Source organism: Rhinopithecus roxellana, chromosome 21 (genome assembly GCF_007565055.1).
Source record: "Rhinopithecus roxellana isolate Shanxi Qingling chromosome 21, ASM756505v1, whole genome shotgun sequence".
Classification (NCBI taxonomy): Eukaryota; Metazoa; Chordata; class Mammalia; order Primates; family Cercopithecidae; genus Rhinopithecus; species Rhinopithecus roxellana.
Genome location: NC_044569.1, coordinates 64,344,972 through 64,354,144, shown reverse-complemented (window position 1 = coordinate 64,354,144; position 9,173 = coordinate 64,344,972). Strand labels below are relative to the sequence as shown.

The 9,173-nt window shown below is 40.7% G+C and overlaps 1 pseudogene; it reads right to left on the bottom strand.

Annotated features, from left to right (window-relative positions):
* Positions 1 to 4,412: 4,412 nt before the first annotated feature.
* LOC104657791 lies at positions 4,413 to 6,052 on the bottom strand (annotated as a pseudogene).
* Positions 6,053 to 9,173: the final 3,121 nt, after the last annotated feature.

The window sequence follows — 9,173 nt, the reverse complement described above, 5'->3', positions numbered from 1 at the left end:
GGACAGGAGGCAGTGAGGTCCTCTTGTGCAGCAACATGGGGCCAAGGCGGCAGCTAACAGCTCACAACTTTGTGGCCTTTGCTAGTGATCTGGGAAGACTGCGGTTAATGAGAATCCCAGACAACTTTTTGGAAACTTCATAAGTGAAAGACAGTTGAAAACCATCTATGACTAGTCCCACAGCCTTGAGAAGGCAGAGAAATGGCTTTGCTCAATGAGGAGTTTGGCAGTAGCACTATTTAGAGTTCGTGGAGGATGTGGAGGTTAGATTCCAGAACCTCAGCAGTACAAGGGCAGTTTCTCTTGAGGAAAGAGTGAATAGATGGTCTTTTCATAGGGTACGATCAGGAGGAAAACCACCATAATCAACAGGAGGGGAGAAGGCACCCCGGAGGAATGCGTCTCCCCTCTCCCGGGGTCTAACAGCACTATACTTATGGTACTTCCAGTGCCTTTAAGGTTTTTGTACACCTGAGCAAAAGAGTACAGATCTTAGACATAAAAGGCTGGCACACCCCTGGAGAATGAGACTTTTCACATGGAAGACAACTGGGGATGAGACGTGTGCCTCAGTCCAGAGTCACCCACAACGTGAGAAAGCCAGGGGCCCAGGACTGTCTTTGTCTTGGTCACCAAGTGAAAAGGTGCTAACCACATTCCTGACCCAGGGTCATAAAACAGTGTAGGAAGGTAGGCCAAAAAAGAAAGAAATCTAGAAAAGTTGTAAGCACCTTTCAAAGTTCAAGCTGTAGGCAGCATATGGAATGGAATAATTCTGCATGTCCTGGGAATGATCTAGTGGGACTTAACGGAAATAGAACTGCATATGCCTTGGTATATACCTCCATTATTAATGGTATATGCCAGATACTTTTATTCCTAAATCCTCTTGTTCCAAGCCCTCCACCGCCTTTTGTTCTCCCTTAGATTTTAGAAAAGCCATTTTGTTTTTCATGAAAAATAATTTTATTCCACACTATCACTTAATTATTTTACTTCCATAGGTTATTGGGGAAGAGGGGTTTTCGATTATGTAAGTTCTTTAGTGATTTGTGAGATTTGGGTGCACCCATCACCCAAGCAGTGTACACGGCACCCTTTTTGTATCTTCTGTCCCTCACCCCTTTTCTACCCTTCCCCCCCGAGTCCCCAAAGTCCAGGAGTCATTCTTATGCCTTGGCATCCTCATAGCTTAGTTTCCACTTATGAGTGAGAACATATGTTTTGTTTTCCATCCCTGATTACTTCACTTAGGATAATAGTCTCCAATCTCATCTAGGTCTCTGCAAATGCCATTAACTCCTACCTTTTAATGAGAATAGCCATTTTGGAAGCCCCACCCTGTTGTTCTTGATCTTAAAAGAAATGAGGAAAGAGTTCCCACTTGGAACACCTGCTGAGAAACACGTGATTATCTCGGGGTAGAGGTGGCATCAGATCAATGAACTAAAGGAAACCCAAAGGAAACCACTAGACTCACCTAAAAGTTCTCTTTCTCATAACTAAACATTAGAGGATCTAGGTGTGTGGTTTCACGTACTCTATTTGAAACTTAGCAAACTCAGTGTGTTAAGACAGCATTTATGAGGCCCTTTACTAGCCCATTGAAGCTACATAGGGATCAGCTGGGTGAGTGAGGGTTGGGGGGTCTTTAGGTATCAGGATTGTAACCATGGCCCTTGCCTGGTAGCACTCAGCCTGGCGCCCAAGACAGCACGTGCAAACCAGTCTGATGACGACAATCGTAAGAATTACCTGGAGAGTCTGATTCAGTAGGTCTTCCCCAAATATTTGTATTTTTAGGAAATACCACAACTAATCTTTATGATCTTTACAGCCAGGTATAAATGGGAAACTTCAGTCTCATTCTAGGATTATAAATCAACAAATTAAAGTATGGAACATCTAAGTACATAACACATTATAACTTAGCAATTTTTCACTTTACAAACGAATGGGCAGGACTGAAAAACCTGCAAGCCTTTAGTACACAGCAAAGTCAGAATGTTACAGTTTGAACATCAACACAGTGTGGAGTATCTACTAATCCTACCTGAGCCTTGTTTGCCATTTCTGTAATGTAGAAATATGTATCCCTCCTACATACCTCATTGCGAGGACTAAATAAGTTATTTGAAGTTACTTGCAAGAGCCCAGTACATAGCAAATATTCACTGAAGGTTCATTCCCTACCTCCCTTCGCATCATTGAAAAACATATGAAGGTGTATTTTTTAACATACAGTTTGTTCTTCCTTTTTGTCTGTATAAATGTAAGGAGTATGAATGCAATGACATGTTCTGAATTAATAAGGAATGCAAAATAAGAGGCAAAAACATCAATATTCCAAGTCACGTAACCAAACATTCAGGAACAGTCCTCCACTGCATAAGCTTCCCCTACAGATCTGTCACATTTGCTTTTTCATCACAATCCTCTTCTCATGCAGCTTTATGGCCATCAAAACATTTTATCTTCTCTTCTCTTGGATCTATGGTTCAAGGATTTTATGCTTATCAGGTAAGCCTTATGGTGTCTATATGACAAGTGTATTGAGTTATTTGCATTTATAATGCCCACTCCAGTACTTAATTGGAATAGAGGCATCTGGTTAACGTACTAAGAGATATTCTTTCTTAACATCAGTTCAGATTCCTACGGCAGGCCATGTTCAGAGAAAGAAGAAGCTGAAATCGAAGGAAGGCCATTAGAAGTGTTGAAAAGCCACAAAATTACCCCTGCACTTTTAAGGTGCAGATAGAAAAAACTTCTAGCAGGACTCTATGTTGACACATTAATTGTTAACATTAAAATGGTAATTAATTTAGTATTCATAAATTATGCTTCCCACGCATCCCCACTCACATCATGGTTGCATGAGTTTCTAATTTCTTGCCTCCAGGATTTTGGAACACAGATTTTTGTTTTTTTTTTTTTTTTTTTTTAAGAGTTAAAGGAGAAAGTATAAAAAGTTACACTTTTTGTGTACTTTTTTTTTTTTTTTTGAGACGGAGTCTCGCTCTGTAGCCCAGGCTGGAGTGCAGTGGCACAGTCTCAGCTCACTGCAAGCTCCACCTCCCGGGTTCATGCCATTCTCTCGCCTCAGCCTCCCTAGTAGCTGGGACTACAGGTGCCCACCATCACTCCTGGCTAATTTTTTGTATTTTTAGTAGAGACCGGGTTTCACCGTGTTAGCCAGGATTGTCTCAATCTCCTGACCTTGTGATTCGCCCGCCTCGGCCTCCTAAAGTGCTGGGATTACAGGCGTGAGCCACCGCGCCCGGCCTTGTGTAATTTTTAATACAAGACATCCAAAGTCTTACACAGTCAGTTGATCCCATCAGGAACGAAATATGGCATGAATTCCAGAAACAATAACTTTTTTTTTTTTTTTGCTTTGCACTTAGGTTTTTCAGTCTATGCAATGATTATTGATTCGCCAAGGACAGTAACAGTCAAATACTAGAGAAGAGAGGAGAAATATTTTTATTTCTTCTAAAGAGGTGAAAATAAGATTTTTTTTTTTGTATTTCTCACTCATAAGATTTTTAAACTCTTAATGCAATATCGTCTTTTCAAAGCACATGCCATCTTAAAAAAATATATTAGCAATGTACATTTGCACTCAAAGAAAAACATGCAGCACCATTGTCTTCTGACAAAATTCTACATAAAAAAGCCTACTCAACTTTCTGCAAATATGTTCTATCTTTATTATTCAGGGACTCCAAACCACAAACATGCAGTGCAATATTTATTGTTTCTTATTTCCGTACGAAACACGGGACAAATGATGTCTTCTGACAACTGTTTCCCAATGGTTGAACAGCAGTCTCTCTTTGCTTTAAAGTACTCTTTTTAACTTGCTGATGTGAGGTCTAATTGGAATTCAGTAAAACTTGAGGCTCCAATAGAGGGTGAAGGATGAAGGATGGAGGAGAAATACTTAAGGTCTACCCTGTGCCACAAACTTACCAGAAAAAAGTTTACACCGAAAATAACAACCAAAAAACCTCAGATTTTATCAATGCACCCTTTAAAAAAGTGTTTTTTTAATTTCTGAAAGCAGCTTAATGTGAATCAAAAGCAGTTCCTGAGTAACTGCAGTAAACAGTCTTTTAAAATATATATGTACATACACATGTACATCTGTATGTATGTGTATACATATATGTATTTACAACTTAGCTCATTTTTTGGTTCTGCCTTGATTTACCTCCCCAGCATTTAGTCCCTTCTTTCCTTTCAGTCCCCAGTGTGCAAGTACAATAGCATTAGCTCTGGGAGTCGGAGTGGAGCAGATGTTTCTTATCACTCCTGTGAGGTCATCTGCTTGTCTGACAGGCCAGGTTTCCAGAGTTGCTGCAGGTCATGGTTCTCTCAATCTCACAAAAGCTTTGATCATGGCCCCCTCACGTTTTCTTCATCAGACGCCATGACTGCCACATGTGGAGCTTGTTGTAGGCTGTCTGGAGTATCTCTATGTAACTTACCAAATTTGTGCTTAAATATTGTCTCCGAATCTTTTCTTGGAATGGGCAGAGCTTCGTAACTTGGAATCGTTCCAAATTACTTTTCATTTTCACGACCTTTTCTTCTAGGAAAGCAGGACCAGAAATGACATAGAAGTTCTCCAACAGCTACATGCAAGTGTTTCAATTCAGACTGAATATCATTTGGCACCATCTGGTTTAATGGTTTGCTGTGTTCCTCCCTGCATGAGTGCCCCTTCTAGGTGACAGTGTTGTGATGGTACTACCAGAGAGAATCTGAGTTAACTTGGGTGTATAAGCTTCCATTTCTTGTCCAATACTTTGAAAAGAATAATGTCCTGACTTGTTGCATACCGTAGTGACTGGGTTGGAGTTGGACCATAATACCTATCTAACTTCTTGAGGTTTAGTGCATTCTGCATTCATTTTCACAAAATTATTTTTCCCCAAGTCTTCGTATTCAATGGACTCTTGTAATTTCGCCCTTTTGACTACTGGCTGAAAGCAGTCTGCATCTCTGGAATTTCCATCCATGCTGCTGGGCTATTTTGTTCATTTTCTGCTTCTTGTTTCCTGAGTCCAGCTGCTTGGACCATGGCACTTTGATGGTTAAATCTCTTGATGGCAACATTACTATTCTCTTTTACGGATTTAGAATTGGAAGCAGATGGCACAGAGGAAATGCCATAGCCCTCATCTAATGATTTATCTCCCAAAGCTGTTAAATCTAGTAGTAGGTTTTTCACCCCTAATGAAACCATTGTTTTTAGGCGTTTTTCATCTATTTTGGCATATTCTGCAAAGAGATCCTTTGACCCAGTATTCAGCCGATCCCTGTGAAAATAATGGGACTGGAAAAAACATGTCCAGAATCGCTTCTCTGTCATGTTGTGGGGAACGTTTTCTGCATATTTAATTTTTACTGCTGGATAGGTCCTAAATATGACCTCAATGATATCAGAAGTTAAATTATATCTCAGAGCGTTACAGCCATCCGTTTGGGGCCAGGCATCAGCCAGAAATGCAGCAGCAATGCCAACATCCTGCTTATGACTGGATGTGGAGAATTTTCTGTTGCATTCACATTTAAACAATTGGCCCAGAATTCCTCAGCACTGATCACTTGGCTCACAACAAGGTCTTCATAAAGCTGAAACAAAACAGGATCTTCCTGCAGAACTCTGTTCTTCTCTTCCAGTTCTTTATTTACTTTCCTCTTGAATTTGGGCAGCAGCAGCTGAAGAAGGTCCTTTACTGCTGGGCTTTCATTGGAAAAATGTAAGTTAGTTGTTTTTGTCCCCTGCATGCAGGTCCAGCTGATGCTGAATTTTGTAGCTTTTCCTTCTGGACTAATTTTCTGGCATTTAATATCCACACACATATGGCTGATTGTAAATCTATTTTTGCCTTCAGGTGCCCAAGCAATTCTTTCTGCCGTGAAGTATAGAGCTCCATCCTGCTTCTTTTGATGCACTTTCTTTACAATCAGCAAAACTTCTTCAGATGAGGTTGCCATGGTGGCTGGAAGGTGCAGGTGGAAGCTACAATTCTAGGCAAGAAACTAACTTGATTGAATACAGTCGAGTTCCACTGCGCTTCTTAGAGCCGCTGCTGGGAAGAGGCTGAAACCCAGTGGACGCAGCAGTCGCCACCGCCTATTACTGGGGGTGTCTCGCCTCCATCGCTGGCTGCGAGGAGTCTGAAGACACGTGACTGGGAACACAGTTTTTTGTTTTTTTTAATATCTAGGTCTTGGACCAGGGACAGTGGCTCACGCCTGTAATCCCAGCACTTTGGGAAGCCGAGGTGGGTGGGTCACCTCAGGTTGGGAGATCGAGACCATCCTGGCTAACACGGTGAAACCCGTGTCTACTAAAAATACAAAAAATAAGCTGGGCGTGGTGGCACATGCCTGTAATCACAGCTACTCAGGCCAAGGCAGGAGAATCACTTGAACCCAGCAGGCAGAGGCTGTGGTGAGTTGAGATCAGCCATTGCACTCCAGCCTGGGCAACAAGAGACCATCCTAACACGGTGAAACCCTGTCTCTACTAAAAATACAAAAATTAGCCGGGCGCAGTGGCGGGTGCCTGTAGTCCCAGCTACACGGGAGGCTGAGGCAGGAGAATGGCGTGAACCCAGGAGGCGGAGCTTGCAGTGAGTGGAGATCGCGCCATCGCACTCCAGCCTGGGCGACGGAGCGAGACTCCGTCTCAAAAAAAAAAAAAAAAAAAAAAAAAAAAAAAAAAAAAGAGTTAAACTGCATCTCAAAAAATATATACATATATATGTATAGTATATATATATGTATATGTGTGTGTGTGTACGTGTGTGTGTATATATGTATATATCTAGGTCTTTGGAAAGGTGTTTTTTGTTTGTTTTTGAAATAGTCTTACTCTGCTGCCCAGGCTGGAGTGCAGTGGTACAATCTCCGCTCACTGCAACCTCCACCTCCTGGGTTCAAGCGATTCTCCTGCCTCAGCTTCCCAAGTAGCTGGGATTATAGGTGAATGCCACCACGTCCAGCTAATTTTTGTATTTTTAGTAGAGACAGGGTTTTGCCATGTTGGCCAGGCTGGTCTCTAACTCCTAACCTCACATGATCCACCTGCCTCAGCCTCCCAAAGTGCTGGGATTACAGGCATGAGCCTCCACACTCAGCTGGAAAGTCTTTTTAAAAAACTGTAAGTCCTTTTATTGGAGAGAGAGAGAGGGTAGGCATCTCTGAAGCCTACAAGAAGTGAAGAGATGCTCCAGGAGCCCAGAAAAATCCAGGTCTGAGGCTTTCAGGGGAGGAGGACTCTGAGTCCAGGGAGCAGTCTGAGCTTCTGCTCTGTCTCCACTCCCATCCCCTCCCGAGGCCCTCAGTATATGGTTCTATGGAGCACCTCGTAAGAATCAGTGCTGGGCACCCAGATTCCTAGTCTTGCCAAAGATGAGAGCAGGCTCTACAACAAGAAGGGCCACAAAACCCATCCCAAAGGGCAGGGAAATGCAGGTATCTCATCAGTGATCAGGAGGGCCCTGAGATGCTTCCCTGAAACTGTGGTCCTTCCTGAGCCCCAGGAGCTTAGGATGACTCAGAGAAGAAACTCCAAGAAAGGAACCTATTCAATGGGTGCAGGATCATAACTGAGTTTATGTAAACATCTTAACATGTGCTATAGTTTTTCAACTCAACTTTGCAATTTGTACCCACTGATATTCTAGTATAATGACCCCCAAATAGCTCTTCTGTCATTTAATTTTGTAGAGATTAGTACAATTTTAAAGTATATATACTTTCAACTAAAAGATTCTAAACACTGAAGCAAACCAAATCCAAAATTTTTTAAAAGTTTAAAAATATGCATATAAACTTGCCAAGAGAGAACCAAAGACTGTCTCGTACCTAGTACTCCTATTCCCTTTTTTCCCTCAAGGCATTAATTTTATATTAATAACATTTAGCTTTGATGGATGGTTGCATTGTTTGAAATATTGCAGAGTTAAGTCATTTAAACAGTGTTACTTGGTTCAGGACAAATTCTGAAATGTTTCATCTCAGTTAAGGTCACCATGACTAATAAAATAATATACAATCTGTGGCTGCTTCATAGAGAGTGCCTAGAAAAAGAACGTATTGCCCAAAATTATTCATTGTAAAGAATGCGTTGTAACTACCAAAGAAGTTAATATTGTAGTTTATCCACCAGGACACAGAAATAATAAATGCTTACTAATTATATAAAATATAAAGGAGCTTTACACTAGTAAAGATTAGAGTCACCATAGTCACTTGCGAACATTCACAATAGGCCATTCCTAAAGATCAGGTTAACGGACTGCACAACTCTTAGTAGAAAAAGAAATGGACAGAGAAGAACAGCATCTGGGATCAGAGACTGGCTATATAAGATTTTTATGTTCTTTTCTCTTTACAAAGACATTCCATATTACCAAATAGCTAGATAATAAAGGGAGAACAGAAATTATATTATTTTATCACAGTAGAAAATGTTTTAAAGAAAAAGCAATGAAATGAATAGGATTTTTCTAAGTCAATAGCTATTCTATTCTTATAATTGTCTTAAAGATGTGCTCAATTTCAGGTTTTGTCTTTTATCCTGTTTTATTTCTTCCCCACTTTTTAAAATGGGATGGTAGGCCCCTATTCTAATATTCTAGTAGCCATGTTACTATGCAAAAGCACAGACCATTTTGGCCTGGCTGTTCCTCCTGCCCTTAGTAATAGTTAAATAAGCAAATTACATTTGCAGCTCACAAGAGTCCTGCCGTTCCTCATTCTTTCTCTTGCAAATTATCCCCCAGGAAGACACTGATGTTTGGACTTAGGAAATGGTAGTGGAAAGCCACTCAGATTCTTGCAATTAAACCAAGAAAGATTTCTCGATGAAGTGTCATATAGGGTGACTGACTACAGTTAACAACAATGTATTGTACATTTCAAAATAGTTAGACAGGACTTGAAATACTCCTAACACATAGAAATAATAAATACTGAAGAGGATGGATACCATACATATCCTAACTTGATCATTACTCATTCTATGCATGTAACAAAATATCACAGGTACTCCATAAATACATACAAATATTATATACCAATTTCAAAAATTCACTCATGTATGTGTTTTGGGTTTATTAACTACTAGATTTTTGAGAGCTAAGGAAGAC